Source organism: Triticum dicoccoides, chromosome 1A (assembly GCF_002162155.2).
Source record: "Triticum dicoccoides isolate Atlit2015 ecotype Zavitan chromosome 1A, WEW_v2.0, whole genome shotgun sequence".
NCBI classification, from domain to species: Eukaryota; Viridiplantae; Streptophyta; class Magnoliopsida; order Poales; family Poaceae; genus Triticum; species Triticum dicoccoides.
The window spans coordinates 106262131-106271108 of NC_041380.1; the positions used below are offsets into that span (position 1 = coordinate 106262131).

The 8978-nt window shown below is 41.1% G+C and overlaps 2 long non-coding RNA genes across 5 annotated transcripts; one reads left to right on the forward strand and one right to left on the reverse strand.

Moving 5' to 3' along the window:
• Positions 1–646: 646 nt before the first annotated feature.
• On the forward strand, positions 647–3830 carry LOC119268655. The gene is made up of 3 exons (XR_005133252.1): positions 647–788; positions 854–1167; positions 2351–3830. It is a non-coding gene; the product is annotated as an uncharacterized LOC119268655 (long non-coding RNA).
• Positions 3831–4750: 920 nt separating this feature from the next.
• Positions 4751–6852, reverse strand: LOC119365419. Of its 4 annotated transcripts, none has more exons than XR_005175526.1 (4): positions 6571–6852; positions 6305–6490; positions 5705–5810; positions 4751–5536 (listed from the first exon to the last, which is right to left on the reverse strand). It is a non-coding gene; the product is annotated as an uncharacterized LOC119365419 (long non-coding RNA). The 4 variants fall into 4 exon arrangements; XR_005175527.1 differs by having other exon boundaries at positions 4751–5103; positions 5248–5536; positions 6305–6850; XR_005175525.1 differs by having other exon boundaries at positions 4751–5103; positions 5291–5536; positions 6305–6848.
• Between the last annotated feature and the right edge of the window lie 2126 nt (positions 6853–8978).

The following is an 8978-nucleotide window of genomic DNA, read 5'->3' on the forward strand; positions in this document are numbered from 1 at the left end:
GGGTGGAAAATAGTTATTCTTTATCCACCTATATTTTAACATCTATGCACCGTAATTTTACATTCGTAAATTTTGTCTTATTTTAGACATAAAAAGATAACATAAGAAAACATATAATCATCGTAAAAAATATTTTATATTACGTAAAATTAAAAATGTAAAAACATAATGTAAAATGTACATAAAATATAATTTTTGACCTATATTTTTTTGTTATGCCAAATTTTATGCAGTAAATCAATATGAATGTAACTATTTGTATTTCAAATGTAATTTACTTATGAAATGATCGTAAGATTATCTCGGATGAAGAATAACTTATTCTGCACCCCGAGGTGATGAATATATATATAACTTATAAAACTCTATTACTAAAACAGGGTGAAGAATAAGTAATTCTTCACCCTGGCCAAACGACCGAGCCGAAGCCTTAGGTTGCGTCCAACCAGGCCACCGTTCTGCCCACCAGTTTCACACTGTAAAATTACGATGGTATATGGAAGTAATATTACCTTTCTACGTTGACTCAAAGCTAGCCCACTTCAAAAAAAAAAAGCTACCCCACTTCTATATCCTCAAAAGAAAAAAAGCTACCCCACTTCCTCCACCCCGTGGACTGAGCCAGAATTTTGCCGGTTCAGTTCCGGCGACTCAAACCGTCTCCTGGTTGTGAGCCGTGGGTGTGATACTCCGACGGCGAGGACCGAACCCAGTCCCGGCCGTCGTCATTGGAGGATGGAGGATATGGAAAACCCCCTTCCTCTCCTCCGCTCAGGCTCCCCGCGACTGTAAGTACTGCAGCTGCAACCCCGACCCTATCCGCCTCAGTCTAACGGTGTTTGTTTTTGCAAAGGTGTCGGCAGGGTAGGATTGGTGGTCGCGGCAGAGCTCGGGTGCAGGGCGTCGCCAGCGCTGATGGGTGCCTCCGTCGCGCCGTTTAGAATCGGTGTACTGCTCTGCTGCCTTGGGCGTCCACGCTGTCACACAGACCATACCTCTCAGTGTCCGTGGAGTGGCCGCACGCCAACCTCAGCGACACTGATGCTGAATTGCAGTAACTTACTGCGCTTGCCTCTGAATTCTAAAATTCTGAATTGCTTGTAACTTAAGACGACACCCATCTGCCTGGGGTTCTGTCATCATGGCAATTTTTGGGCGTTCCTACAGGTTAGCTTCCTTTCGTCATGCCAACCTCAGATAGCTTCCTTTTATTTTGGTTGTGAGATGTCGATTCCTGTTTTTCTAGCCACTTTAATTTTGATGTTTTAAAGTTACAGAGTTAGTTACGTTTGGTTTCTTGTAGCCAGACGAGCGAGCTTAAAATTACACTGACTAGTGTGGTGGTACAAAAAATTGTTTCTTTTCTTGCTGTCTATATTCTTCACTTTATCTGTTTCTGCTCCATGTTAACTGCCGCACATGCTACCATCTGAAACTCTACAATTAGGAGTCTGCCTTTAAAAAACAATTAGGAGACTGAAAAGATTTAGAGTTTTCGCCCCCAGGTTGAATCTTTATTGACTTGTGTCTTCTTGTCATGGTTTGTTTCTGATTACTACTAGCTTGTTCTAATCTTGACTGTTGGCATGCATAACCTTCATTACTGACTGAATTCCCAGCTACAAATTACTACCTCGGTACCAAAATATAAGACGTTTTGTACAAATTTTGTCACAGATGTAAATTATCAGGTTAAGCTTTTATGCACATAATCTTAGAGGTTTATCTTTATTCAAGGAATAGAAAAATCAGAAGTATAATGTTCCTTTTCTTGTACAATTTGCTCATTTTGATAATTTACATACTTCTGTTACTTTTTTCTATGTTTGGTTTACCGCTTCCTTCGGTTGGAGAAAGTACAATGCTAATTTTACAGTGCAGAATGTTACTAAATAAATCAATGATTGTTCTCATAATGGTCTGGTAAGGCTATATAGGCCTACTCAACAAATCACAAAATGGAGAAGAGGAAGCTGAGCCCCACTCTTTTTATATCAAGGAGCGAGGTTTTTTGTTTTGATTTTTTTAAACCTTCACCTTTACGGGTTTGTAGGGAAAGTTTCTGGCCCAATTGACTATAATACTAGTACCATGGCATACCATTTTTGGTTTGTACTGATCGAAAGGCAAATTACAGGTTAATTAGGGAATGCTACTGTAATCACACATCTCATAGGCATTTAGATTCTAGCGTAAGACTGCAACAACATTACTACATGAAAACACATTTATGCTTTCACATATCTGTTGGCATCTCACCTTGATTTCTTTTTGAAATTTGCTCAGGAACTAAATAATTTTCTTGTTCATTGCATGTCTAACTTGTTATGCCCACTCATTGAATTTGCAGCATTTGAATCCAACACAGAAGAGAGGGCATTAGCTAGTGCTAAAAATGTAGTGCGATTTGGCCTAGCTTCCATCAACTCGAATGCCCAGGACATGTCACAATCTTTAAAAAACAATTAGGAGACTGAAAAGATTTAGAGTTTTCGCCCCCAGGTTGAATCTTTATTGACTTGTGTCTTCTTGTCATGGTTTGTTTCTGATTACTACTAGCTTGTTCTAATCTTGACTGTTGGCATGCATAACCTTCATTACTGACTGAATTCCCAGCTACAAATTACTACCTCGGTACCAAAATATAAGACGTTTTGTACAAATTTTGTCACAGATGTAAATTATCAGGTTAAGCTTTTATGCACATAATCTTAGAGGTTTATCTTTATTCAAGGAATAGAAAAATCAGAAGTATAATGTTCCTTTTCTTGTACAATTTGCTCATTTTGATAATTTACATACTTCTGTTACTTTTTTCTATGTTTGGTTTACCGCTTCCTTCGGTTGGAGAAAGTACAATGCTAATTTTACAGTGCAGAATGTTACTAAATAAATCAATGATTGTTCTCATAATGGTCTGGTAAGGCTATATAGGCCTACTCAACAAATCACAAAATGGAGAAGAGGAAGCTGAGCCCCACTCTTTTTATATCAAGGAGCGAGGTTTTTTGTTTTGATTTTTTTAAACCTTCACCTTTTACGGGTTTGTAGGGAAAGTTTCTGGCCCAATTGACTATAATACTAGTACCATGGCATACCATTTTTGGTTTGTACTGATCGAAAGGCAAATTACAGGTTAATTAGGGAATGCTACTGTAATCACACATCTCATAGGCATTTAGATTCTAGCGTAAGACTGCAACAACATTACTACATGAAAACACATTTATGCTTTCACATATCTGTTGGCATCTCACCTTGATTTCTTTTTGAAATTTGCTCAGGAACTAAATAATTTTCTTGTTCATTGCATGTCTAACTTGTTATGCCCACTCATTGAATTTGCAGCATTTGAATCCAACACAGAAGAGAGGGCATTAGCTAGTGCTAAAAATGTAGTGCGATTTGGCCTAGCTTCCATCAACTCGAATGCCCAGGACATGTCACAATCTTCTTCCTCTCTACAAACATCAATCCTGGAGGTGCGGAAGAGCATGTGTACTACAAAAAAAAGGGCAACCTGGTGCATGTAGCTCCCGCTTGCGCAGGGTCCAGGGAAGGGTCCGACCACTTTGGGTCTATAGTACACAGCCTTTCCCTACATTTCTGTAAGAGGCTGTTTCCAGGACTTGAACCCATGACCTCATGGTCACAAGGCAGTAGCTTTACCACTGCGCCAAGGCTCCCCTTCAGCATGTGTACTACAGCCCAGCAAAAAGAAAAGATCCATTGCCACTGCTACTACAAGAAGATTAAGTAGAATAAGAAAAAAAAAATCTTGTTATGGTTGCTGCTTAATTACCACTGAATTTATTCATTTGTTCATGTCAGAATTGTTATGGCTCTGCTACATCAATGACATTGTATTTTCTCTTTTTCAACTGATATTTGAATTTACAAATCTTTGATTTATATGTCTTTGTCATTGTCTCTTGCGAATACATTTCTTGAATTAGCAAAGTCCGTTATGGATGGATCTATCAGTACCATTGATGTCCAATTCCAATTAAAAAAAATTCATTGGCACCAAAAATGACTCCTGTAGCATGCGTACTGATTTCAAGTCCCAACTCATACTCCCCTCTCACATGAACCCACCATCAAGATAAAGGAAAGAGACTAATTCAGTTACTGAACTTTAAAATGAATCACATTGTCAAACATTCCATTGAGATAATTTTGAACAAATCACATAGTAGTAGAATACACATCCTCACCATGCCCTACATCTTGGTTACATCTCAGTTGCTAATAAAAATTTCAGCAAATAAAAGAAAGATCAACAAACACAACACATGCATTATCCGCCTCTAGAGAACACTCCTATGTCCTGTTATTTGCATTTAGTAGTACTGACCAACAAGGGCCGCTCATTGTCGGGATGAGAGGTACGATGAGGAGTTGCACACCAGTCCGTGGCCTGGTCATGCCCAGACCGCCATGGACACGCCTTAGCTTACATGGAAAACAAAGATTCCTGCTCCATATACAATGTATAACATAGATTTCATAAATACTCCCTCTGTCCCATATATAATGTGTCAAAAACGCTCATATATTATGGGACGGAGGGAGTAGTAACTAACCAAATTCTGACATTTAAGTTAGAGATGTACTTCATGAACTGCAAGGTTCCAAGTTACTTGTACTCATAATGTTCCATTGCTAGCTATCCAAGTTCAAGTCACATCTGTACTGAAGACATTTACATCTAAATAAAAAACATAGGACCAGTGAATGTCATACAAAATGTACAAAATTTCTCATCTCACCGGTGCACTTCAGATATCAGGATACCATTCTTTCTACCAAGATTACAACCATCTTCTGGCAATACTTTATCATAGATCATGGAGCTCATCAATAGTCACAATTCAGAAACAAACTTAGTTTTATGCTTAGTACAATTTTCTTAACCAATTAAAAGGCATATGCTCACAGAAGATCACATGCCACTTCTGACATAAACAGCTGAAGGAACTAGACAACAGAAATGGACAGAGTGAGAAGCCTCTACGTCAGCATCCGGACATCCTATGTTCCCAGCTTTGTCTCTCGACTGCAGCCTTTTTGGTATTCTTGCAGGATGTCTTCTGCTGCATCCTGCAGGGCATTTGAAATCAGAAGTCAATTCAGAATAGAGTTTTATTGTGACCGAACATGTAAAGATGATTCAGTGTCTTCTCAATTTCCCTCATGTACAAAGTGAATTCCCCTGCTATCAAAATCAATATGAACAATCAGAACCATGATTGCTTCCCCAGACGAGATGATTCCACCGTGACCTTACGTGGGTCAGGGTGCTCCGCTGAGGCGCCTCTACACCGGGATGCTGGATCCACCTTGCTCAGACGATCACTCCCGCCAGCCGCCTCCATGGCTACTCGTGCGGACTGGGTTCTCCGATGGCGCTTCCTCGCACCAGATAGCCCGGCCGAGCGATGGTGTCATAGATGACACTGAACCAAAGACCGAGAGACGCGCTCGAACCAACAATACCATATATCCCGTCAGAGCGATGGTGTCTATTAATAATCTGCACATGCATACGCAAAAGAAACAACATAATGCTTAACTACTTTGTAAGATAGATAAGATTAGATGGCGGCAACAAAGCTCGGTATAGAAAGCGTGAGCTTTACATTAACTTGGACTCAGCTCAACGCATATCAATGACTATCCAACAAGGAATGAACAACAATACCTTGTGCTTAATCAGGCACCAAGAATGGAGAGACCAACGAGATCTGAGAGGAGACAGGATGACCTTGGACGAATTTGATGGGGGCAGTTGGCTCGCAATAGTGTATCTGGTTTTGTTCATGGCAATTCAGACCAAGGTTAGCAAAATGCTACTGGTGTAGCACAATGGAGCATATGATTTTTCAATAACAAATGCATTTACAACACGGATTGTCATTAGAGTTATTGAGCAAAACACGAACTGAACTCTAGCCCTATTGTAATGTATTCAGTAGTAGTTAATTCAGAATCTGACCTGAACTTAACTAGTTCATTAGTGCACTCGAACTACTTAATTAGTCTTATTGACCACTACCAATTAGGACCAATCACTTCCGAATTTTAACCAACCTAGAACTTGAAATAGTTACTTTCCTCAGTGGATTAAATACTGGTGATTTAATTGAACTAGTCAATTAGCCCTGTCACTTGCATAATTTAGCCAGGCCCCGTCCTGGAACTAGTAAACAGTAGAGATCCAAGTAATGCTGGAAGGAACCACCAATTAATAGGAAGCATCCATCCATTAGAATAAGAAGCAAGAGGGGACATAGGAGGTGACCTGGATGGTGCGGGTGTTGAAGCCGAACTTGATGCCCAACGCCGCTTGGAGGATGGCCGACAGCAGGATCGAATGAGTGGAACCTGCGGGAGGCTAGAGAGCATGCGTCTCACCCCCTCGGCCAGGATCGAACTCGAACCTCGGTCTCATCCCCGAACAAGATCCAACATGATACAACAGCAGAGTCTGAGTCTCGATCGGGAGGTTAGAGACTGAGTTTAATCTCCCGCACCTCGATCCAACAGCAGAGATCCTAGTGCCCGCACCTGGAATCATCCACCTCGATCACCGGTTGGAGGAGAAGCGAACGAGTGGCCGGCGTCTCGCCCCCATCTTGGCCGCAATCAAGGTGACGGTCGTCGGTGCCTCACCCCCGTTGATGTTGCGTCCTCCTCGTCGCGGTCAACTACGTTCCAATCGGGGGTGGTTATGCCTCCTCGCGCTCAATGCTGTAATATTACCTCGCAGCCACTGTAGATTACTGCACAAAGCCTCCACGGTGCTGGTGGCGTCTGCCGTGTGGGTGGGGGCGTGTGCTTCGGCTGGGGTGAGGAATAACTATTCCTCACCTGAGTGCAATCTGTGCAATTTAGGTGTGCTAAAGTGAGCCCGAGCGCATTGTGCTTATTCTACGTCCGACCTATGGAGCGCACCCTGTTTACTAATCGGTTACATCATTTTTTTTGATCCGGTTACATCATTCTTTAATTAGCGCAGCCACATGCATGCATATGATAAATAATTTAATTCATTTACTATGTTTGGCCCGCGTTTTACTAGTATGCGAGTCAAGGATGTGAGACGGACGACATCCCTTGTTAACTGTAATTCATTCATGAAGACCACTAGAGATCAGACTACTGATCCCATGCTTCTTATCAGACTAGTGTACAATCATTGGATTAGATGGATGGGAGTCGTTCGATTGTGTGCCAGAGCCCACATAGAATTAGTTGGTCCCTGCACTAATTACGTGCATCCTCATAACTGCTCCCGTGAAGCAGTCTGATAGCCCAGAAATAAACTAAGAGAAAATGGAATGGCGTAACTGATGCATCAAAAAAGGCATAATATTTTGGATTATATAATTTTTGTTATTGGAAGCAGCACCATCGTGGGCATTGACATGGTGGATGCATGGCGAACATGGTTTTCGAACCACTTGATGCATCCACCTTATTTACAGTAACGACTGCATCCACCATACGAGAAGTATGCATCCACTTTAGGTGCCATTTGCATCTAGCGTATTAATAGATTTTCCTTTCTTCCGCTGTGACGGAAATTTGGTTTGATTTAGCATGATTTTTGTACTGTGTGCTAATATATTTTGCTTCCAAACCAATATGAAACTATTTTCATTGACTCAAGAATTGCTTCCATGAAAATGTGATGATGAGGACATGACTACCTTGGATATGACCAAAAATATTGCATACATGCATATTTGTCAGGTGATTTCTAATGCAAACTATTTAATAATCTATTTATATTATCTAGAACAAAAATACTTCACACACTTTTATGTTTTGTCTAATTGCAGGTGTATGGGACATTTGTGCAATCCACATATGAAGATAAGGGAAAATGAGAAGTTTAGGTTGTGTTCAAAAAGTCCTCTCACGTCACTTTTGGGCCAAGAGAAGATAGAGTCCAAGTCTCTCACGTTCTGGATTTAGATTCGGACTGCACAGACATACCTAACTCAAAACGCCAACAACTTTTTCATACGGACTCCGAATGGGATGATTCTTTTTTTGTTGGAAACTAGATTTCGTGCTCTTCCCAAACCAATTGGATTCACCTTCAAATTCGTCCGGAGCGTTGAGTTACGGACGAAACAATCTGACGTTACAGCAGAATCCGAGTCAAACTACAAGCCCAAAGGTGTTGCATCACCTCCACTTGGGCCCATGAGCCTTGTACGACCTAGGGTTAGTTTTAGGCTGCCTTGGGACGTCCTCCCACCTCCTTGGCCACCACCCCTTGCTCCTATATAAGTAGATCCATCTAGTAGCTTTTTCCTTGGGATTTGTTTAGTTAAAAGTTAGCCATTGCAACTTCGTGTACTTTGTTTCTGTCCAACGACCAGACCAAGACCGCTTCCGGATCCCCACCATTATCAATACTTCATATATATTTGCGATATTCAGATTGCTTTATCATATTCTTGCTCGTTCTTCGATTGCTTGCAGGAATAGACCTTTGTGGTCAGGCTGACCGTGCTTCCAGCATCGTCAGTAACCTCAGGAGATTGGTTTAGCGGTTGCTAAGGCGCAACGTCGTGCATGTTTGTAGTTGGATCGTCAAAGTCGTCTCCACCAAATCGACAGTTATCATCTCATGAAAGATCGGGACCCTCGCCTCTATCATGTGATTTGTTTCATCGATTAGAAAATGTTATATTGATTTCAATCACCATGGGATATGCTTCCTTACTGATCAAAAGTTGCTTCCGTTAAATAGAGAATTTGCTTCCATGATGATCATGAAGCAACAAAAAAAATCAAGTGGTAATCACGTATTTTATCATTGTTCAGGTTATTGGCTTCCTACATTGTATTGTCCTGGTGCTTCAAATGTTGTAGCACAAGGTAATGTGTCCACGCATTGCATTGATGCCGAAGATATCATGGCACCAGGACAATGTGGGGAATCATATGAGAATCCAGTG